We start from the raw sequence: 24,706 nt of genomic DNA on the forward strand, positions 1-24,706 counted from the left end.
ATTTTATTTTTCCAAATACATGCTATGATAGGCTTTTTTCAACATTCATCCACATGAATATGAATTTTTTTAAGTTACCTTCCTACCCCCCCCTCCCCTCAGCAAGGAACAGTCAGGTTAACATTATGCATACATATTTTTGTTTTTGTTTTTAGGTTTTTGCAAGGCAAATGGGGTTGTGGCTTGCCCAAGGCCACACAGCTAGGTAAGTTATTGTCAGAGGCCAGATTTGAACTCAGGTACTCCTGACTCCAGGCCTAGTGCTATATCCACTGCGCCACCTAGTCACCCCATACATACATATTTTTGATAAACATATTAATAGATTGGTCATTTTTTGGTATGAGAAATTAGGATTAAGGGAAAGAGATACATAAGAGGTAATTTTTATAAAGTGTTCATCAGATTCTGAAAGATTTTGTTTTGCTTTGTTTTGTTTTTTCTTTCTCTGAATGGGGATAGTTGTCCTAGCTCTCTGAAGTGCTATCTCACTGATTTTGAAAAACATGGAAAAAGTATACAAAATAATGAATAGCAAGATGAGGAAAATCAAAAGAATATTGTATATAGAAATAGAAACTTTAATATTATTTAAAAATAACTTTGAGAAAATAAGTTATTTTGACTATTATAAATATCTAAACTAAATATAAAGAACATATGAAAAAGATGCTGTCTGCATCCAGAGAAAGAATTAATAAACAGAGGTATGTATAAATCAATTATATATTATATATGCTATATATATATATGTTTATATATACACACACCCACAATCACACACACACACACACACACACACACACACACACAGAGCTATTTATGTCTAACCAAAGCTATCTCTAGGGCAGGGAAGAGGGAAGAAATTAAAGGAAAAAAGAAATTTACATGATAATTTTGTTTTATATATGAAATAAATAAAAGATTTGTAGTTTTTATGTGCATTCATCTTTTTATTGTACCATGTTGTGGAAATGTTTGCTTTATTCCATAAATTAAAAATAAAATAAATTTTAAAAATCTACTATCTCTCCACATAACAATAATAGCTAGGTAGAACAGTGGATAGCAACCTAAACTTATAAAGAATAGCTCGGTTCAAATTATATTTCAGTTATATGTTAGCAGTGTGTCCCTATGGAAGTTACTCAAACCTCTCAGTGCCTCTGTTTCCTCATTTGTAAAAATTGGGATAATGATAACCCCTGCCTTGAAGGATTATTATGAGGCTCAAATGAGATAATATACATGAAATATCTTTCAAATCTGGTGGCATTATATACATGTACACTGCATTTTATATATATATCAAATATTTTGGTGACATTTCAAGAGATTTTCAAGTATTTCACAGGCATACTTTGAATGGAATATCAAAAAGCCTTTTTTGAATTTAATGATACAAACATAACTATTAGAAATACTAAAAGATGTAATTACAAAAGGATAGAATGTAATTTAATTATCATTAAGCATTTTCACAATATTTGGGAAAGATTATGAAACCATCTTTTTGTGGGACATTTGTTTTATTTTTCAACATTTTTCTATATGCATTTATGTATTTAAGTTACAAAAATTCCTTCTACCCTCCCTTCCCACTCCCCTTCCCTCAGTAGTACATGGTCAGATTGGCATTATACATAAATATTTTTGGTAAATATGTTTACAGATAAGTCATTTATGGTATGAGGAATTAGGATTAAGGGAGATATATAAGAGATAAGTTTTATAAACTACATCAGATTCTGAAGGGGTTTTTTTTGGTTTTCTTTTTTGTTTTCTTTTTCTTCCTCTGAATGGGGATAGCATTGTCCATAGTAGGTCTAATACAGTTTTCCTAGCTCTCTGAATTGCTGAGAGATGCTGCTTCCATCAAGGTTGTTCACCTTACAATGGGGTTGTTATTGTATACATTGTTCTCCAGGTTCTGCTGTCTTCACTAAGCATCAGATCCTATAAATCATTCCATGCTTCTCTAGAGTCTTACCATTTATGGTTTCTTGTAGAACAATAATATTCCATAGTATTCATGTACCATAACTTGGTTTAGTCATTCCCCAATTGATGGGCATCCCTTCAATTTCCATTTTCTTGCCACTGTAAAACCAGCTGCTATGAATATTTTGGAACATATGGGCCTTTTCCCATTTTTTAGATTTCTTCTGGATTTGACCTGGAATTAGAATTTCTGGGACAAAGGGTATAAACAGTTTTATTGCTCTTTGGGCATAGTTCCATATTGCTTTCAAGAATGGTTGGAGCACTTCACAACTCCACCAGCAATACATCAATGTCCCAATCTTCCCACAATCTCTTCAACAGTGATGATTTTCCCTTTATATCATCCTTGCCAATCTGATAGGTGTGAGGTTGTTTTAATTTGCATTTATCTAATCAATAATGATTTGAAGCATTTTTCATATGATTATATATAACTTTAATTTCTTCATTTGAAAACTGATTTTCATATCCTTTGATTATTTGTCAATTGGGGAATGACCTTATAAATTTGATGCAATTTTCTATACATTTTAGAAATGAGACCTTTTTCAGAACTTCTAGTTGTGAAGATTGTTTCCTAGCTTTCTGCTTTCCTTCTAATTTTGGTAGCATTGATTTCATTAGTGCAAAGACATTTTAATTAAATATAATCAAAATCATTCATTTTGCGCTTTATAATATACTCTAATTCTTGTTTGGTCATAAATTTATCCCCTTTCCATTGATCTGATAGATAGGGTATTTATTTATTGGTCTATTAATTTATCATAAAACCATCTTAATAGTTGTACAGAAAGGTAAATTCTGCAACTGCTCTTTTGGCAAAGACCAGATAGCTATCAAGGAGTAGGCCAAAGGATAGAAATTAAAAATATTAAGATGGTGAAAGTGGTTTGAGAAAACCATTGAAACATGGAGAAAACTTTGGAAAGTCTCAACAATATCTAAACAGTTCATCAGTAGAAAATCTAAATACTATAATTTCCTGATGAATAGAAGGAAAACAAAGTACATGAGAAAATCATGCTGCTTTTCATTAGCAACTGAAAATGAAAATGAAAATGTTAAGGAGATTCAGAGAATCCAGGTCTCAAGAAGGACAAAATTAACAAACCTTTAGCAATCAAAAGCTTTGCAATAGAAACTTGAGTGGTAAAGTGTGAACCCTTCAAAAATGAGGATGTGTAAATTTCTGCTTGCCTATAATATCTCAAGAAATCAATAGCAAAAGAAATGAAATATGTCCCATATATATATATGAGTTAGAAAACTTGAACTCTATTTATATTATGTCAAAAAAGAATGATTAGCTTAAATGAGGGAACTGAAATATTAGTTTCTTTTCAAAACTGAAAAAAATATTAGACCCAGGTAAGATGAATAATTATTGTATTAATAATTGTTTTGTAGTGGCAAATGATTTCTAGGCTATCAAAGGAACAACTTCTTCTCAATTGAATCTACCCATTCCCAAAAGATGAGAACACCAATGAGCCCTCTAAATATAAACAATTTTTATGTAATAAGTATTTTTCATTTTAAATCATCCAAAATATCTATTAAAAACTTACATAAAAGAATATTGCCTGAGGAGTCAGAAATGCACAAGGAGAAAGGGAGATAAAGAGCAATTCATTATTCACATAGTAACTATTAAATAACCTAAAAAAGTCATCTGAACATGCTATAACTTTTAAACTATTATTTCCCCCAAAATTGAGTTTCAATGCTTTTTATCATATGAAATAAGCAGAAATGAAATGAAAATATTAGAGCCTTTCATGCTTATGTGAAAAATTAAATTGTTCTCTTTCTAAAACATGCCACCAAAGGACAATTGATATCAAAAATGTCTTTTTTCAAATCAATAGTGTAAGCCTATTATGACTGCCCAGTCTTAAATCCATGATCTTTCCAAATAAAGGAAACCAAATATCCTTTCCAAATCAGAGTGAGCAGTTCCAAAGAATCCTATGTATCATTTGTTCTTTGGCCAAGGTATTTGGGAAATATATTTCTTTTTTGAGTATTGACAATAGAAATGAAACTTAGGCTCATTGGTTGGTGAATTTAGAGTCTAGGTTTTCAACTTCATAAACCTGTAAATTAAAAGATACAGAAATAATGACATCATTCAACCTTCTTTTTAATCCACTCTTATCATGTTATCATTTACCTGTATATTGGGAGAGCATCCATATTGTGAATCAAAAAGGAGTTATATGAATAAAATGATAAAAGATCTATTTATAAGAGTTGGTTCAGAATTGGTTCCAATCCAACCTCACACATAAATCTATACACTCTGATATGAAATGTCAGTAAAGTTACACATCTATCATTCAAATATGTTTAAAATAATGCCTATGGGATATTGTGCTATCTCTATATCACATGCAATTTCTCTTCATGAAAGGTAGCTGACTTGGGGAATAGATGACAGGTTGGCTTTTGAGTCAGGAAAAGTAGGACTCAAGTTTGTGATCCCATTTGGGATTTTCTTGGCAAAGATACTGGAATGTTTTGCCATTTCCTTATTCAACACATTTTACACATAAGGAAAGTGAGGCAAATGACTTAAAGTGACTTGGCCAGGGTCACACAACTAGGAAGTATCTTGTAAGATTTGAACTGAGGAAGATGAGTCTTCCTGAATCTAGGCCTGGCACTCCATCTACTGCTCTGTAATGTAGAGAAAGACAACTAATCCCTCCATGCCCCCAGACAATTTGTTCAAACTATAAATTACTGAGGAGTTTCTGATATTCATCAGAAGGGGAGATTCTTGCACTGAATGAATTCTCTATACAAAAGAAATGACAATTCTAGAAAATTTCTATTTAATTAAATAATAAAAATAATAGTATATTATGTCATTATCAGAAAGAAATGCTTTTAGAAATCTGCCAATTCTAATTAAATCTTGTATCATAAATAAATGAGGACCGGGATTCAGGAAACCTACAGCTGATCCCAAATTTGTCATTTAATAATCACTTTCCTTTTTGAGCTTCAATTTCCAAATCTATAAGATATATAGTTTTGACTGGATGATCTCTTAAGTTTAAGAACCAGTGTTACACTGACCATATATATCACTTCTCTACTCAACAAATTATAATAGCTTCTCATTGACACTAAGGTAAATCAGTTAATAGGTCAACCAACATTTATTAAGAACTGCCAAAAACTGCTAAATAATAGGAATGCAAAGAAAGGTGAAAAATGGTTCCTGCTTTAAGGAATTCACAGCCAAGTAGACAGGCAAGAAAAATAACTAGATACATACATATTATTTAGAGTAGATGGAAAGCAGCCTAAAGGGAAGGCATTGTTTGATGGGAGGACTGGAAGGATTAAAGTTGAATATTGAAAGAAATAGGGAACCTGAGGGGTCAAGGTAAAGAGGCAAAGAATTCTAGGGACAGAAAGATAACTAAAACATGTCACATAATTGGTAGATGATGTTGATTGGGAGGAGGTAAAGTGTAAGAAGAATGGAAAAGTAAAAAGGAGCTATGAAGAGTTCTAAATGCCATGTGAGCTTTATAAATTGATCCAGGAGATAAATAAGGATCCCTGAGGCTCATTAAGTGGGGTTTAGGGGTAATATGGTCACACTTGTATTTTTTAGGAACTTCACATAAACAAGTAAGCGGAAGATGAATTACAGTGGAATATGAATTGACTTCAGGTGATGAAGTCAATTAGGTAACTACTGTAATGGTCCAGGTGAGAGACAATACCTTCATTGGAATGATCTCCTGTGAGCAAGAATAGAGGACATATACCAGACGTGCTGTAGAATTAGAAACAACAAGATTTGGGAACTTATTTGATATGTGCAGTCTGAGAAAAATATCAATGTTGTGAATCTGGTTGATTGAGGATGATACTGCACTCAATGATAATAGGAGAGTTTAGGAGAAGGGAGGGTATATAGAAAGAGAGAGATTAATTTTCTTTCGGATATGATGAGTCTGAGAGACATCTATTTCAAATTTTTTTTTTAGGTTTTTGGCAAGGAAAATGGGGTTAAGTGGCTTGCCCAAGGCTACATAGCTAGGTAATTACTAAGTGTCTGAGACTGGATTTGAACCCAGGTACTCCTGACTCCAAGGCCGGTGCTTTATCCACTACACCACCTAGCCGCCTATTTCAAATTTTTTATATGGAAATTGTAACTCAAGGTAATAGTTCAAGAGACAGATTAATGCTATTTAGATGTGGAGATTATATAAAGAGAGATGATAACTGAATCCATTGGATTGGTGATTTGAGCAAATGGTAGAATATTCAAAGAAAAGAAAGGATCCTAAAACATAGTACAAAGCATGATTAGGTATATCACATAGATGAGAAACTGGAGCAGAAAGCAGAGAAAAAGTAATTATATAGTTAAGAGGAGAACCAGGAGAAAGAAGACCAGGATAATTCAGAGAACAATTATGAGATTGGTAATTTGGGAAAGGACATGATTAATTAAAATCAGGTTGCAGAAGAAAATCTGACAAAAGGAAATGGAAGCATAGTTGGCACAGTATGGATGGTTTTCTCACTTTTGTTTAGTAACTTTTGGGCAATAGAGTAAGAAGGAGGATAATTAGCACAGGGAAAGTGAGATCTAGTGTGAAACTTTATGCTTTTGAGTTTTCTTGATTGCCTTGTTTCTTCATTTAAACATTGAGGAGGCATGTGTGTGTGTTTGTGGACAATAAGCCTGGTGACTAAATAAGGAAAGACTGAAGAAAGTACAAATGATAGTGGGGTCAATATGCTGAAAAAATGAGAGGAGGTGGGATCAAGAATGCATGTGGTTGGGGGCAAACACTAATACCAGCAGAAACAACAACAACAACAACAACAACAAAAACCCTCTTTAAGTTTAATTTTTAAAGGCCTTTGCAACTTAGCCTCCATGTTACCTTCCTATGCTACCAAACTGACTTTCTGTCCCTCACACAAACCACAACATTTTCCATTTCCATGTCTTTTCTTGGTTGACCCCCATGCCTTGTTTCTTCCAAAGCATGGTTAAACTTCCTGTCCTCCCCTTGCAATCATTACTGACTTGTCCCTTTACAATCTTGTTTTTGTTTATATTTTTCCCTTTCACATTTATTCTGTATGTAATTTAAATGTAAGTTTTTTTCTTCCCTGTATTCTCTCAATGAATTGTTTCACTTTTTTTGCACTCATATCTCCTATGCCTATAAGTGTGCAGCACATAACAGAAACTGATTGAGTCTTACTGATCAATTGATTGATTAATAGTAGACTTGGAAATAGACTTGAATTCAAATCTTGGTTCTGCTATTCATGACTCTGCACAGGTTAGTTAACCTTCTTAAGCTAGTCTCCTCATCAGAAAATTGAGTATAATATTAATACTGCTCACTTCACAGGACTGTGGTGAAAAAAGTACTCTATAAATCTTAAAGTGTTATCTGAACATGAGCTTATTCTTATTAGCATTATGATTTATAGTTGTACCCAAGGTCAGTTAATATTTTCAAATTCTGATTATTATCACTGAAATAGAGAAGCCTTAACAAAAAAAAATCCTTTGCAATAATGAAAAAAGTGAGCATAGCCATGGAAGTTAGAAGCCTGAAAACACAAACTGCTTGGGGAACATTGATTAGATTTCTTCTGTGAAGCTACCAAGAACAAAACTAAGATCAGTAGATAGAGGGAAGATTCTGTTTTCAACTTCCCTCCTCTTCAAATTTTAATAGCTTCTAAAATATTCTTCCTAAAGTAAAGGTCCTGCCCACAATATTCCTTATTTCATGAATCTTCCCTGGCTTCCTATTGCTTCTTGGGTGAAAAACCAGCTCTTTAACCTTTCCCAATATGACTCCAGTCTCCCTTTAGAGACTCATTTTGCAATATTTACCCCTTTATGTACTTTTTAATTCCAAGTCAATTTTTCCTTCCTGTTTCCCTCCTGAATTCAGCATTCCATTTCTAACCTCCTTGATTTGTGCAAGGTGGATATCCAATATGTCTGGTTCGCACATTTATTTCCCCACAGAACTGAGATTTGAAATTTACCTTATCCTCTTAATTGTTAATTCTATTCCCTTATGAATTTTATTTTATTTTTATATCTGCCAAATTATTTCATACAATGTTATCCACTCCCAAATTAAAATGCTGTTTCTTCAAAGCAGGAACTTTTAATTTTTTTCTTAATACATTTGTGGTATATTTATATGTGCACTTGTGGAGGGAGGTATATGAGTGTATGAAATTAGTGCTCCTTTAGCTGCCCCACTGAAACCTGCTGAGCCCCTATTCATCCTCACCTTATTTAGTTAGTCATGATCAAATTGCTACTCAAGTTAGACTTTTCTTGCCCCCACCACACAAAATCCTTGTTAGTTTTAATGATTTGACTTTAGCAAAGAAAATACAATTAACATGATTTTGAGATCTTGGAAAAATATGCATATCCACATACGTGTGTGCAGTGTGTATGAATATATACATATATGCTTATATAGTATATGTATATACATATGTATATATGCATATATAGATACTTTACAGATATATGCAGAAAGCTATGCTCTGTGGGGGGGATGCACACACAAAAGTATACATGAGTAGTCCAAATATGTCACAAAGTAAATTCTTGATGAAGTCTTGATAATTATTTTATTAAAGCCATTCCAAGCAATCAAGGGTGAATAATAAAGGAATGTGTTGCATGATAAAGTAATGAGGTCTTCTTCATTAACAGAAGTACTCGATGATTGCTTATGAGGTATTCTGTAGAAGTGATTCCAGTCATCTAATCAATTATCATTTATGTAGTGACTACAGTGGACAAAACAGAGTTAAGAGTTGGATTTCAGAGTAGGGTAATAGACCTATATGACCTGTTTTAACTCTAAGATTCTTTGCTTCAAGGCCACTTGGTCTTAGGGTTGAAGAGCTGAAGAGCCTAATCCTACTTACTAATTCTATGACACAGATTAAGTCATCTTTCTGAGTCTCAGTTTCTGAATTGGTAAAATGTGAATAATAACACTTTCCTTACTTCTAACACAGGCTCATTAGGAGAGAAGTGTTTTAGAAACTTTAAAGTGATATTGAAAAATGATTTGACATTAGTTTTATTATTACTCTGGTTCTTACTATTTTTCTTTGTTGTCGACATTAACTACCATTCTGTCTTTAATCATGATATATATGCATAATAGAAAGAAAAACTAAGTTCTGTCCATGCTGGGTAGTTAACCATGTCATGTGGTTGTTAGCAGACTTTTTTTGGAGCCCTCAGGATGAAATTGGCTTCTGGTCAGCAACTCATTTTCTTGCTCCCTCCTCTGAAGGAGAGTAGCCAAAAAGGATTTTGTTTTGCTCAGTTTTGTTGCAAAGCTCTATGGGTAGCCAAATATGACCATAAATTATCTACATTGTTATTTTTTTTTCTAAAGAAGAATATATTTATTTTCCTACTGCTTGGAATTGTTGCCACTAGGGCCAGAGAGCTTCTGCTCTCCTCTGATTTCTGTCCCATTCGTGGCCTTCTTGGAGAGTTCCAAGCGCATTAGAGAACATGTACTGCTAAATTGGGGGATTATGAAAATAGTTCACAAAGCAAGTAGAAAGCTATATATAAAAATGATATTTACTTCTCATTTTAAATGGAGCCAGAGACAAAAGGCATATAGGTAAACACAGCTGCAACATTTTTTAGGCATATAATCAAATGCAAAAAAAATATATTGGAAAACTATGTTAATTATTGTAATTAAAATGTGAACAGTATTGATAGAAAAATATCTTGAAAACCTATAAAATCAAAATGAATCTTATCACATGTGGGCTATGGTTTTATTACACAAGACGTGCCAGATGAATGTAGCAACTCCACAAACTGTCTTTTGCTTTACAGAAATAGAGGAAAAAATAGAAATGGACTTTGAGGAAGAAGAGTCTTCATTCTATTCACATTTTCTGAAGCTTAGGGGAACGTTAATGTTGTACTCTAAAGAAATAGCAGATCAATCCAACTTGCTGCCCTCCTTTTAGCAACATGGAATTTCTTGAGACCTCCTTTATGTTTTCTATCGCAAGTTGCATAAGAATGAAGGTATATTTTGAATTCTTTTATTTGTTGGTATCTTAAATGAGTCAATAGTTTTTTTTCCTCTATTATTCTTCTGTATTCCTCTCCAAACTTCTCTCCTGAAAACCTCCACATAGTATGGTGAACTTCCTTAAGGTCCAGCTAATATATCATTAACTTTATGAAGTCTACCCTTAGCAGCTCAGAACAAAATAATCAATCCCTTGTCAATTTACATTAGATCATAAATATAGAACAGAAGACTTCAAGGCCAGCTATTCTAACTCCCTCATTTTACAGAAGAAGGAACTGAGATCAGGGAAGTTGTGACTTGTTGATGTCACATAGTTAATATTAGAAGTGAGATGTGACCCCAGGCCCTCTGAATACAGAGCTGGTGTCTTCTTTTGAATGTAACACACTGCTTCTCCTATAACACTCATTAGCTTTCTCACTCATTAGTTACCTTTTCGTTCTAAAATATAGTCTTTTAAAATATATTGTTAACTTCATGAAGGAGAGTCAGAATAAGGCTTACATTTCTTAATATTCTCAGTTCATTTGGATACTTACTTCTTTTGTCTTCCACTAAAGACGTCTTCTAAATTTTAAAATGAGTACGGCCTTGACCCAAGATCTCAAATGCTAAACCATCACATCAAAAGTTAGTAAATAAAAAAAATTAAAAAAAGTTAGTAAATCCTGAGAACCTCATCCAGGATAATTTAAAATTAGAGGGAGATAGTGAATAGTGTATGTGTTTTTTTCCCCTAGTTTTATCAATTTCCCCAAAAATTGACTGGAGTGGAGTGGTGTTATGATTGGATGTATTGGGGAGGGTACCCACACCAATGAACATATAAATAATTAAAAGTTTGGCATTGCTTAGGAAATAATCTGGTAGAAGCAACACTTAATTTGAAGTAAGAGACCATGGCTTTCAAACATGATTCTGTTATCTGTAATAGCCTAGACCAGTCATTGGATCACAGATTTAGAACCTAAAGAGGCATTAGAGGGTCATCTAATCCAATTCCTTCCTTTTAAAGATGATGAAAATGAGATCCCATAAAATGAGTCATTCCATCTCTAGGCCTTTCCCTTTCACTCCATCATTTTTATATCCTCCTTCAAATAAAGGAGTTGGAATAGATACCCTCAAAGGTCTCTTCAAAATCGAATGCTCTTAAAAATAAATATAGTAATAGCTAGCATTTAAATACACACTCCTTTGAGACTCAATACATGAAAGTGGAGAATGGTGGGTAGAATTGCCTACTTTGGAATCAGAAATTCCTACATTTAAAACCCATCTCAGTCTTGCAGTGACTTTGGACTGGTCATTAAATCTGACACTTTTCTTCTCAGTGAAATAGGGAAACATTGTCTGTTTATTTAATACATAGGGTTCTTAGGAAGAGAATCTTAATTAACATGCAAATGTCAATTATTATTATTGTAATCTTTCTTCCATATCTTCTTAAATACCCTTGAAAGATCTTTGGTTCCCTCTAAGTGAACACTCCTGCCACTTGTATAGATGGCAGCCCCTCAGGGATTTTAGCATTTGGTCTTCAAAAGTTACTGTGCCTGAAAAATCAGTCTCTCTGGATGATTGAGCTGCTATTTAAATGATGGACCTATAATTCATTGCAGTGCCAAGCCTTTTCTAATTGACTACTTCCTTTCTGAGCTTGTGTACCTCTAGGACAGGTACTCTTACCCTTTTTGTGCATGATGGACCCCTTGTCAGAGTGGTAATGCCTACATACCCCTTCTCAGAATAATCGTTTGCTACCTATATTCATAATTAAAGGAACTACTAAATTTCAATGAAGACTTAGTGAAAATAAAGATCTAATTCACTCCCTTGGACAGGTTCACTCAATCTCTGAAATTTATCCATGGACTCCTTGAAGGTATATGGATTACAACTGAAGAAATTCTGCTTTATTATAACACTGGGTTACCCAAAGTCACCTCCATAGTATGATGAAAAATTGGAGTAACATATTAGTGGATGAAAGTACAGTAGATATTATTATTATTACTATTTTTACAGTTGAAGAAGAAAAAGTAACATTACGGTCATTCAGGTAGCTTTTATTACATATAAGATTTGAATTTAAGTCTTTCTTGATCATGATTAATTTTATTGCCTTTACAATATAAGCCAAAAAAGCTGTCATTGTATAATAATTTCCTTCTACATAGGTTAAGGAAAGAATACTTTGTGGCAGGGGGAGGGGAAGAACACAGCAAACTAAATAGGGGAAGATCAAGCACAAACTCCATTTCTCCAACATTTTGCTCAGTCTTGGCTCTCCATTTTAGAGACAAATAAATTCCAAAATGAAATTCTTTTATGAGACTCACTATTAAACTTGTTCGTTTGGTTTTCTTTTTCCCTGCTCTAGTTTTCTGAGAGCAAAAGTAATACTCCTAAGTAAAGAGAAAACACAGAAATACATAGAAATCAAGTACATAACAAAATAGTTGCTTGGCACTGACCACTTAAAAAAAAAACTTTTGAAAAACTGAATGTGACACCTTTCTTCCTTGGTAAGTTACTTTATCCAAAAAAATAAAAACGGTTCATTTAAGAATCATTTCCCTGTAAATCAGAGATGAGCAGATTGCGGCAGCTGAAGGGAGCATCCTGGCATACTGGAACATGGGAATGATAATGTGAGAATCAATGTTTGAAACATCCCCAAAAAAATCAGCTTAGGGGAAAAAAGCTCCAGAGAAAGTGTCCCATTTGCTTAGTTACACTACTGTTATTGATGTCAGAGTAGCTGTATAATATAATCTTTAAATTTTCAGACAGTGAGTTCTGTCTTTCATAATATTTTTCTTTCTTTCCTCTCTTCCCTCCTTTCCTATTCCCTGCCCTCCTTTCCTTTTTTGCTTCTTTCAGTTCTTTGTTCCTTGTTCTTCCTTCCTTCCTTCCTTCCTTCCTTCCTTCCTTCCTTCCTTCCTTCCTTCCTTCCTTCCTTCCTTCTTTCTGTCCTTCATTTCTTTCTTCCTCCCTTCATTTCTTCTGTCTCTTTCTTTCTTCTTTCTTTCTTTTTCTTTCTTTCTTTCTTTCTTTCTTTCTTTCTTTCTTTCTTTCTTTCTTTCTTTCTTTCTTTCTTTCTTTCTTTCTTTCTTTCTTTCTTTCTTTCTTTCTTTCTTTCTTTCTTTCTTTCTTTCTTTCTTCCTCCCTTCATTCCTCAATCCTTCTCTTCCCCTTCCTCCCTCCCTCCCTCCCTCCCTTCCTTCCTTCCTTCCTTCCTTCCTTCCTTCCTTCCTTCCTTCCTTCCTTGCTTCCTTCCTTCCTTCCTGTGGTTTTATTCTCCATATTTCTTCCCCTTTTCACCCCCTCCCTCTTTTCTTATATCCTTTCCTTCCTACCTTACTTCCTTTTTTCCTTCCTTTTTTTCCTTATTTTCTCCTACTCTGTCCATATCTATCTATCTCTTCTCTCTGATATCTATGATATCTATTTATACACTTGTAAATCAAGTAATTCTGGAATAATAAATAACCCTTGTTTCATAGCTTGGATTCCAGAGAATGTATTCAATCACAGATTAGCCTTTTTTTATTCTAGACTTTTGCCTTGGAGGCTTCTCACCAATAATATTCATTTTCTTGATTTCCAGTTCCCCATGTTTTTTTAATGAGAGAGGATTTTTGATATTTTGCATTTAATAGAGTAGTGCTCTCTGAATCTATGGAGCCACTGTTCCATTTTTCTGGAATTTCTTTATGTTTTCTTATTTCATTTATAGAAAGAATGTCAATGTTGCTATAGTTCAAGGCTGCCAGTACTATGACTGGACTACAATTTCACATTTAGAACACAACCAGTTTAATTAATGTTTTTAGAAGATGCAGTTTTGTGTCATCATTTCAATGTAATTTAATACCAGTCTCCTCAGTGTCAGTTGCAAATCCAACCAAGTCGGTGTTAATTCATGTGAATTATAATTTTCATATGAATATAGTCTTAGAAGATCATACACAGGGATCTTATGGAATGTCTGATCTAATCCCCTCATTTTACAGAGTAGGAACTAAGTCTCAGATACATACAATGGGACATCTTTGAGATCTCTCAGGTATTAAGTGTCAGAGTTGTAACTCAAAATTTCTAATTTCTAGTACCAGGTAATGTCTATTAGAGTTTCCTTCTCTTTGTAGTTGGATAAAGCACATGAGCCAAGCATATCCTTGGTTAAAAATGGTTATGACTACTTGGTATATGACTAAATGGTATCTAACTTATCCCACAGTGGGAAATCCTACTCTGCATCAGGGAGAGAGTTGTATGATCTTCATAAAATTAGCATTATTCAAATATAATTAAATATCTACTAATGTTTTTGACTGATATCTTTGTATTTCGTCTATTAGTTTGTAAGATGTGGTAAATCAAGGACCCGATCTTAATCTAAATTTTTTATCTCCCACAATCAATCTATCACAATAAATGTTTTGTGAATGAATGAATGCATGCACAACTTGGACCACCGATTTTGAAATTGATTCTCATAATATGTTTTTTTACAAAAAATCTGAAAGAAATATTGGAAGTGCCATGTTTCAGTTCCAAAAATCTAAGCACTTTCCATGTATTTTAATGGGTTTTAGGTAAATAAATTTAGAATTATACCCTGAAATAGAGAAACCAGTATATTTACATGCCATTATAATATTGTGCCTATAGAGTAACTTAGAACTTTATGTGAGCATATAAATCAATCAATAAACATATATGAAGCAATTACTTTTTATCAAACACTGGGCAAAGTTGAGTATAAAAAAATTAAAGTGAAACAATTCTTGAAATTTGCCTTCTAAAAAGGGGAGGAAACAGGTTAATAATTGAAGTTTTTCAAGAAATCAGTCAGAACTTTCTGAAAATGATAAGCAATAGTATTATAAAATAAAAATCAAGAAATAATCAAAATAATTATAAAATGATATATAATGAATAAATTATAATTATAAATAAATTATTAAAATGGAATTAGCTATAATTAAATTATATGACTATAATTAATACAACTAAAATAAAAATTAAATATAAGCAATGGACAGTAATATGTTTATAATCAGATCACTGATCCATTAGAACAGAGATCAATATAAAGACAATAATTTTTTTTAAGAAGATGCTGTCAAACAGATTCTCCCCAATGTTGGGAATGCAGTTTCTTCTTATTCCTGACCTGAATAATACATATATTATTATAGTAATTATTATTATAATACATATATATTATTCTTCCTTCAAGATTTAAAGACTCATCACTTCTATAAAGCCTTCTCTGATCATTCCAGTTGCTCTCTTCCAATTATGACATATAATTCTTAAATTCACATCTGTTGTATCTCCCAGAAAAAAAAGTTCTCCTGTAGAAAGGGACTGCATTGTTTCTGTCATATATCCTAGTTCATGGTAGGTACTACACATAGACTTTTTAAATCAAGTTAAATCGAATAAATAATTCAACCATTTAAAGAAACTGTACACTCAAGTGCTTACATTATATAAATATACCAGAACAAAAGCCACTTAACCCCATTGCCTTGAAAAAACTAAAAAAAAAAGAATAGATACATTGACATTTTCAAAGTGATCTATTATTCTCATTGATAGCCACCATATCTGAAATCCACTAGTTTAGCACTAAATGTAAAGAATAATAGGTAATAATTATAGCTAGCATAACATACTTACAAATATATAAACATATATATATATATATATATATATATATTTACATAATCACTTAAAAGTTTATAAGGCATTTTACAAATGACAATTTTATCCTCATAGCAACCCTGGAGAGTAGTTGCTAATATCCTCCCATTTTACAGATGAGGAAATCAAGGCAGGCAACAGTTAAGTGCCTTAACCAGGGTCACAGAATTAGAAGGTGCCTGAGATCATATTTGAACTCAGATCTTTTGAACTCTGTATCTAGTGTTCTATTCACTGTATCATCAATGATCAATCAAGGAATGAATTCAGGAAAAATAGACAGAAATAACAAGCACTTATTAAATGCTTCCTTTATACCAGCACAGTGAGTCTATAGATCAAAAATGAAATCTGACCTAGGCTTCAAGGAAATTTATATTCTACAGCAATAGATAAAATGCATATGAAAGAAATTCTTCCAACTGTTAACAAAATCACTCAAATACCCAAGAAGATATTTTCCCATGGTATTAAAGAGTCAGTGATTCTTTAAAAAAAAACAATAAATAGGGGATGATGTTTTTCCAAAATTCAATAAACAGAAATTTCTTGAACACCTAATTTTTCACGGGAGCTGAGATAGTCATTGGGAATACAAAGGTAGAAATGAAACTGTGCCTACCTTCAAGAAGTTTGTTTTCTAATTAAGGAAAGTGGAAGCTGGAGGGAAAAGAAGAAATCCCTCTCAAAAGTTGTCGCTTGTGCCCAGTTGTGAGAAAACCAAGGTTTCCAAGAGGTGGCAGTGGGAGAACATCCTAGGTAATGGAAAAAAGGGGTACAATTTTATATTATTATGGATTGACTATGGGTGATATAAAATTAAGATAAGCCATAGTCCTTGCTTTCCTATACCACAAAACCAATAGAGAGATGAAACACAAAGCTATTAAAATATTAGTAAATATTTAAGTATATTTGAATAATGCTAATTTTATGAAGATCATAGAACTCACTCCCTATTGCAGGATAGAGCTTGAATTTGGATTATAGTCCCCATATGTGATAGTAAGTCATTTATCATTTAGCCATATACCAGATAGTCATGTGCACTGCCTATGTACTTTATCTATTGACAAAGAGAAGATAATTCTAATAGAAATTACTCTATACCAGAAGTTAGAAATTCTGCATGGAGTTGAGAAATAATGAAAAAGAAAGTTTGCTGCTGTTACAGTAAGCCTGGATCATGAATGAGGCTCATTAAGTGAACAAGAAGGACTTCTATTAAGAACAATAAGGGGGATAACATGTAAGTGGAGTAGAAGATGGAAAACTCAAGGGAGAAAAGAAAAAGTTAACTTTAAAATGGCATCAGAAAATGCTTCTCCTCTTATCTGGTTTTTTCATCTCTATAAAATATTTATGAAAATGGCCTGCACACATATCAACCATGTCCTTGATAAAAAAAAAAAACAGGACAAAATTTGAGAAAATAGGTCAACTCTTGCAGAAGACTTTATACTGAAGAAGATATCCTTTTGGCATATCCTTAGTTAAAGTATCTAGAGAGTATAAAATACTGTCTTCTCCAGTGTTCATTGATTGCTTTTTAAAACAATTGATTCAATAAAAAAAAGGATAATCCTGTATACTTTTCCTCAAACAATGTGGCTCCCATGAGTTCCATTTATATAAAAAACTATAAACAACCTACTGAATATTATTATCAGGACTGCTGGGTAGTATGGTGGATAGAGTGCCAGATCTGGAGTCAGGAAGTCCTGAGTTCAAATTTTGCTTCAGACACTTACTAGACACTGGCCTCAGACCCTGGGAAAGTCATTTAACCCTGTTTGTGACAGTTTCCTCATTTGTAAAATGAACACCTGTGGGGCTTTATCAGTCCTCTGAAAGATGCCCTTACAAGAGTTTAAATGGAGTCTGGATTTAAGGTGAAGTTTTTTCAAATGCTCCAGCTTACATATTTCTGAGGCTATATTAGGGATCATTTTATCATATTTTATTACTTTATTAGTAATTTTATATTATTGATAAATACCTGCTTATGATTACGTGAGCAATGATACTAAGTAGTATAGTGTATAGGGCACTGAAGCTAGACTTGGAAAGACTGAGTACAAATCCTGCCTCATGACACTGGGTAAGTCACTTATCTTACCTACCTCAGGTTCCTCAACTATAAGATGGTGATATTAGCACCTCCCTCTAAAGTTTTTCACGAGAATAAAATGAGACATTTGTAAAGCACATTGCAAGCCTTAAAATAATATCTAAATACTAACAATTAAATTAGGTAACTATGAGGAATAACAAGCATAATTAGCTAAAATAAAATATTTAAACTTTATTTTTTGTTTTATTTCTTTTGCTTTTTATTTTAATAGGACTTTGCAGGGACTACCAAAAGAAATGGAGAGAACCTGCTGCACAGAAGACAAAACCAGACCACCAATAGTGACCTACATCTACTCAAAGTAATAGAAAAGATAATCAAGGCCATAATACATATGACTCCAAAAGGAGGTGGACTGGTCTATAGTGAGAGGTAACAGAAATGCGAGGGGTATTATGATGCTCAAATGAGATAGTGGATGTAAGACATCATTTGTGGTGTAGTGATGGCTGATTTCTGAGTTATAAATGCTCCCACTCACAAAGCTGGTTTCAGTAAACTCATGAGAAAGGATATAGAAGCATACCTCTAGATAGGTTTGGTACCAGACCACCATAATAAAGTGAATAGCACAGTAAAGCAAGTAACATTTTGTAAAATTTCTCAGTATATTAATAATTTATGCCACACTATATTCTAGTTGATTAAGTGTGCAATAATATTAGGTCAAAAAAGTAAATGCGTATCTTAATTAAAAATATTTTATTTCTTAGAAAGGCTAATAATTATTAACCTTCAGGTTTTGTTTTTTGGGCTTTTTTTTGTTGGTGGAAGGTCTTACTTCTGTGTTGATAGCTGCAAATCCATTAGGGTGGTAGTTGAAAGTTGGAGTGATTGTGTCAATTGCTGAAAATAAGACAGAAATGAAGCTTGCCCTACCAATTGACTCTTCCTTTCACTTGAACACTTAGAGGACATTGTAGGATTATTAATTGACCTAGTTTCAGTATTATTGTGTCTCAGGGAATTGGGAGGTTGGAGGACTGGAAAAGAAATGGAAGAGTAGGCATGACAGTCACAACACATTTATTCACTAAGTTCGCTATCTTTTGTGGGCACTATTTTTGCTTCCCCAGAACAATTAAAATATCAGTATTAAATTTCATGAATCACAGATGGCCATAATAGATATAATAATGAAAAAGTTCACAATATTGTGAGAATTACAAAAAGTGTGTCACAAAGAACTACTATGAGCACATACTGTGAGGAAAATATTTCTAATAAATGTGCATGATGCAGGGTTACCACAAACCTTTCATTTGTAAAAAAAAATGCAATATCTGAGAAGCACAACAAAGTGAAAACAAGGTATGCCTCATAGTGAATGTTCCACCAGGCAGCTAAAATCTATTAAAAGAACAAGAGGATAAAGTGTGGACTACTGGGGCGGGAGATCTTTTATAGAAAGTTTATAAAAAAGATATGCCCAATAAATACTAAACATAGACAGAAGAATGAGTTGAAATTTGTACCACATGAGGGAATATCTCATCAATGAGATCCCAAATTCTTTGAAGTATTAAAGTATCGATTAAGAAATTGAGTGATGGGGGCGGCTAGGTGGCACAGTGGATAAAGCACCAGCCCTGGAGTCAGGAGTACCTGGGTTCAAATCCGGTCTCAGACACTTAATAATTAGCTAGCTGTGTGGCCTTGGGCAAGTCACTTAACTCCATTTCCCTTGCAAAAAAAAACCTTAAAAAAAGAAATTGAGTGATGTAATAGACACAGCCCTTAATCTTTAGCTGATCTTGCACACAGCAGTAGCTCAATAAACCTACTTTTAATTTAATCAATCACTCATCCCAGATAATCATTTTTTCAGCATCCTTATTGAGAGGCAGAGTCTAATGAAGAAGATGAGCACTGTGCTTTGACCCAGAAGCCCTGGATCTCTGACCTGGTTCTGACAATTACCAATCAAGTAAGTGAAAGCAAAATACATCAATTCTCTGAACTTCAATAATTCAATTCAATAAAGATGTATTAAACAACTTCTATGTGCCTGTCTAAGTACTAAGAATACAAATAAGAAAAAGAAAGATAGTCCTTGTCTTCAAGGAACCCATAATCTAATGGGGAAAGACAACACACAAAAGGAAAATGGAAAGGGAATTAAAGGAGTATTCATACTGGGGGAGAGTGGTACCTTCTTCTGTGGAGTTGAACATACAGAACTTCAAATGGAAAAATGGAGTGAGCTGAGTCCAATTTCTGCCCTTTAAAAAGGAAGGCTTTGAGAGGAGTCCTCTACCCTTCCTATAAGAAGAGAGAGGAAAATGAAGGCATTGATATTTAAGAAATGAGTTAGCAGCATGGTGATGAAATTAGAAGTGATCAGTTTATTCTGAGAGGGTCCTCTTGTTCTGTGCAAGTGAAGCAAAGCAGGAAAGCCTCAATTTCCTCATGTACCAAAAAAATGACCACAATGACACTTGTATGACATGCCACTTGATATTGTTATAAGCGCAACTCTAAGTACAATTTTGAGTGCTATAGAAAGATGAATTATACTTCATGAGGCTGTTTTGAGCAAAACTTGTAATGAACAAGACAAAGGTAAATGTAGTACTATTCTATTTTCTTATAAATCATCATTATCTCATTCCAAAATGCAGTATTTATTTCAAATTTGTTGAGCCTGAGTAGAAATCTCCAACATGAAAGCATTCAGGATGATATCAGGAATTGTGCAACCTTTTATTTCTTACACATTACAGATATTAAAAGATCGACAAAGCCTTTTCCTTAAGGGTAGATATCTAAGAAGCCAGAAGGTCTATCCAAAACTTTTGTTCTATCTTAGAATTAAAAAAAATGTTGGGATGGGAAGGAGGCCATTTGGCTCATCACATATCATTCCATTTTCAATCTATACTATGATGCTATCTAATTATTTTTTTAATGACCTCCGTGTTTTTGACTTAACTATCTTGCCTGGTAAGCTATTCCACACATTTATGATTCTCTGCATGGAAAACACACATACACACACATACACACACACACACACACACACACACACACACAAACACACTTCCCGACATCTGTTCTGAATTTGTTTTTCTTTAATTTTCATTTATACCCTCTTGTTCTATCATCTGTGTTGGGCTCAAAATAGGAACCCATGTTGACATTTTCCAAACCATTTAAATTTTATGTTCTTTAATTAAAACCCCCCTCTTAACTAGATAAAAATCTAACCTGGTGGTTAGATGCCACAATACTAAATTTGAATGAAGACAACTGTTTTTCTACAAGGAAAAAAAAGGTCTGCAAGTTCTACAAACCTGTGCTAGCCAAAAAGGGAAAGTGATTTGCAAATTCCATTTATTTTCCAATCAAAAATGATTTCAATCTAACCAATTCAAACTGAAATGAAAACACACCTTGGTCTAAGGTTCAGCAATCTAGCATTCCATATCTGCTATGATATGGAAAGGTCATTGTCAGAGCAGAGACAGTACATTGCCAAAAAATAAAAGTAGTTCTGGGCAATTATTTGAGTTGGTGAGAAAACAAGGTACTTCACCTATTTCCAACCTTCTCAGCACATACAATCCTCTCAATTCCTGGGAAGCTAACAGGAGGTTGTCTGTTCTATTAATTCATAAGCTATAGAAAGAGAGAAAGAATCATGACTTTATGCAAGAGTCAGGGTTATACAAACTATTAGGAAATTTGAATTTTTTGACAAGTTTGTTTTTAAGGTATACTGTCATCCAAATCATCCAAATGGAAATTCCTGACTTTTTCCAAAGTGTAATGCCCAAATATCTCAGAAAAATTAAAAATACATATCATAAAGAAGTGAAGGGAGGGACATATGGTAGGTGTGTACAGGCTACAACATATAACCCTAGAAGAACTTTGAATAAGAAGAAAGAAGCATGAAATCAGAAAATAGATAATAAGAAAAGCAATAGGATAATTTCATGGCAAGTGTGAAGCATGACTGTAGAGAATCAAAGTATTAAGTATTCTTATGATGTCAAGAGAAAGTGAGAAAGAACTCCAGTAATGTGAATGGACCCCTACATAACAAATTAATAGTAAAACATTGGCAAGAATAACACCACAAAGGTTAGCAAGGATGGGTAGTTAATTGTATCTTTGGAAGGATCTAAATTAATGAGATCACAGATGCTTTTTGAATATTTGAATTGTACTCAATATAGCAAAAGGAGCAGTCTCTTAACAGAATTCACTGTATTCAGTTTCCTATTGATTCTCTCTCTCTCTTGAAGCTGATTTCGTGTGATGTAAGGATTTCCTCAGAAGCAGAAAACCAGTCAATAAGAAGAAGAAAAAACGATTTATTCAGGGTGTGTTTTAACTTCATACACACAAAAATGTTTAGAAACCAGGATGTGTGGCACAGGTGAGGATATGGGGGAGCACTTTCCTCTGAAAGTAAAATTAGAACTATGTATCCAGAAGAATAAGATACAGTTGTAGAAATGCCTGGGTTCTAGATAAGATTATAATAAAGCAATGACAAATGAAGGAAGAGGATAATTATAATAATGTGAGAGGCACCCTCCAAACCTAGTTAATGACATCTTTTTTTCCAAAAGTTGGTGCAAGTCAATCCCATGTATAAAGGTCACTCATGAATCTACATGAATGCCAAGTTTTAATGGAAGAGATGAGAGCTGGTCCCAGCATACCTAATTAGTTTTATACCTCTAATGCCACATTAGAGTAGTCATCAATTAAACAGAAATAAGAAGTTTCTGTCAAGGGAGATTGTGGATATAGAAAACTCTAGAATAGGGTCATGATGGGGGATATTAGCAAAGGGGAAAGGTCATTGTCAGAGCAGAGACAGTATATTGCCAAACAAATAAAAATTCTAGGAAAAAAAGAAAAGAAAAGAAAAAAGAAAAACTGATTTCTGTGGTAGGCTACCACACCTAGCAACTGTCTTCTGTGGGCTGTTTAATTATTATAAAGTTGGCAAAAGATTGAATGTTTAAAGTTATCTATTTGTTGGCACAAGATTTAGTATTTTATAGAATGCACAGTTCCAGAAGAACAGTGGATATAATGGATTATGCCCTTTGAAAACTGTGCCTTCGGTATGTCCATTGATTTTAAAGTATGATGCTGCAAACATCCCAAAATGTTGTCACTTATCTCAAGGGAAAGGTGTTGTGAAATTTTCATTGGCTACCTTCCAAAACACCATTCCATTAAAAAATGCTAATGAACATTTCTCAGATGATTGAATTTGAACCTTCCCTTGAGGTTTTCAAAGAATTAAGATTTTTTTAAAAAATAATGTGATACATGAATGGATAAGCTTATATGTCATCAAATGTTGTAATGAATGTAGGAAAGAGAAAGACAAAAAGAGATAACTAGGGTGGGATAATTAAAATTTTCCCTCAGATACTGAAATTAGCAACAATTTAGCAATAAAATGTGTGTGCACATATGTTTTAATAGGAAATTATTGAATAGCACACTTCTCAATCCTAACCCCTACTTCTTTATAGTTCTTCTCTGACCTGATCTGGCTGTGAGTTCCAATGTCCCCCACCACCCCACATAATGGCAACACATTAGGTATCTCTCTCCATGGGATTTATTGCCCCAGAGTCACTATTTCCCACAATGGGGTCTTGTGGCTTAGAGTTTCTTCTTCTGTTCCCAAAATAAATTTTCCTTAAAAAGTAAAATGAAATAGGACTTCTCTCACGAAGCTTACTGATAAAACTGCATGATAAATAATAATCATGTTGCAAAATGGAAGTTGATAAATGTAAAAATGCTGGATAATATAGATTCCAGGAAAAAAAAAAGTTGATTATTGCCAAGATTGGAATTTTTATTGATTTGTCCTTCTGCCTCTATTAGTATGACTATTTATTAACTACAAAGTTATATTTTTTTCTAGTGTTTCTCTAATGGCCATTTTTGTCTTTCATCCTTTTTTAGTTATAAAGGGTAGTGTATGCTATCCTTTTCATCGCTTTTTTTTTTCTGACTTTGTTCCTCTTTAGTTTATCCCTGGCCTTGGAATTAGGAGGATGGGAGTTCAAATCCAGCCACTCACTAGCTCTATTACCTTGGGCAAATCACTTAACCTTGATTGCCTCACATTCCAGGGCATCATCAATTCTGTGTTATTATCTGAGGAGGAGCTTATATTTTTGTAGTTCTTCCATTTTTCTTTGTAGACTGAGTTGTACTAATACTTTGACTTGTTTGTTACAGATTTTGATTAGTGAAAATATATTGCTTTTAGAGTCAGAATTTAGGTCAGATACTTTCATTGATGTTTGCTGCCTATGTAACATTGGACAAGTCATTTAACCTCCCTTGCCTTGTTTCCCCATCTATAAAATAAGAAGGTTGGATTAAATGACTTCTGAGATTCCTTTCAGTGCTAAATCTATGATGCTAGAATGATGAAGAGACTATGAAACAAAGGCAACCAGGCAGGGAATTATTTATTTATTTAGTAGAGAGAATGACTTACAGGTCATTTGGACTGGATCAAAGAATGCATAAATTTCAGTGATATGAAATAAGATGGAAAGGCTGATGGGAATCATATTGTGAAAAATTTTAAATGCTAGGTTAAAGATTTTCTATTTCATTCCACAATCAATTGAGAACCACTGAGGCAGGGGAATATCACTTTGATAGCTATGTGTAGAATGAACTGGAGAGGGGAAGAATAAGAAGTCAATAATGCCAGTTAGGAGATAAATGCACT

The 24,706-nt window shown here is 33.5% G+C and overlaps 1 long non-coding RNA gene across 2 annotated transcripts in view; it reads left to right on the forward strand.

Moving 5' to 3' along the window:
- The window catches only part of LOC141504543 (uncharacterized), a 291,677-nt gene that overhangs the window by 150,922 nt on the left and 116,049 nt on the right, over window positions 1–24,706 (forward strand). The window contains exons 3-4 of one of the 2 annotated variants that reach the window (XR_012473409.1): window positions 18,188–18,348; window positions 19,805–19,903. This is a non-coding gene — a long non-coding RNA (uncharacterized LOC141504543). Of the gene's footprint in view, window positions 1–18,187; window positions 18,349–19,804; window positions 20,444–24,706 lie in introns of those variants that run through there. The other variant, XR_012473408.1, reaches the window with a different exon arrangement.

Source organism: Macrotis lagotis, chromosome 1 (assembly GCF_037893015.1).
Source record: "Macrotis lagotis isolate mMagLag1 chromosome 1, bilby.v1.9.chrom.fasta, whole genome shotgun sequence".
NCBI classification, from domain to species: Eukaryota; Metazoa; Chordata; class Mammalia; order Peramelemorphia; family Peramelidae; genus Macrotis; species Macrotis lagotis.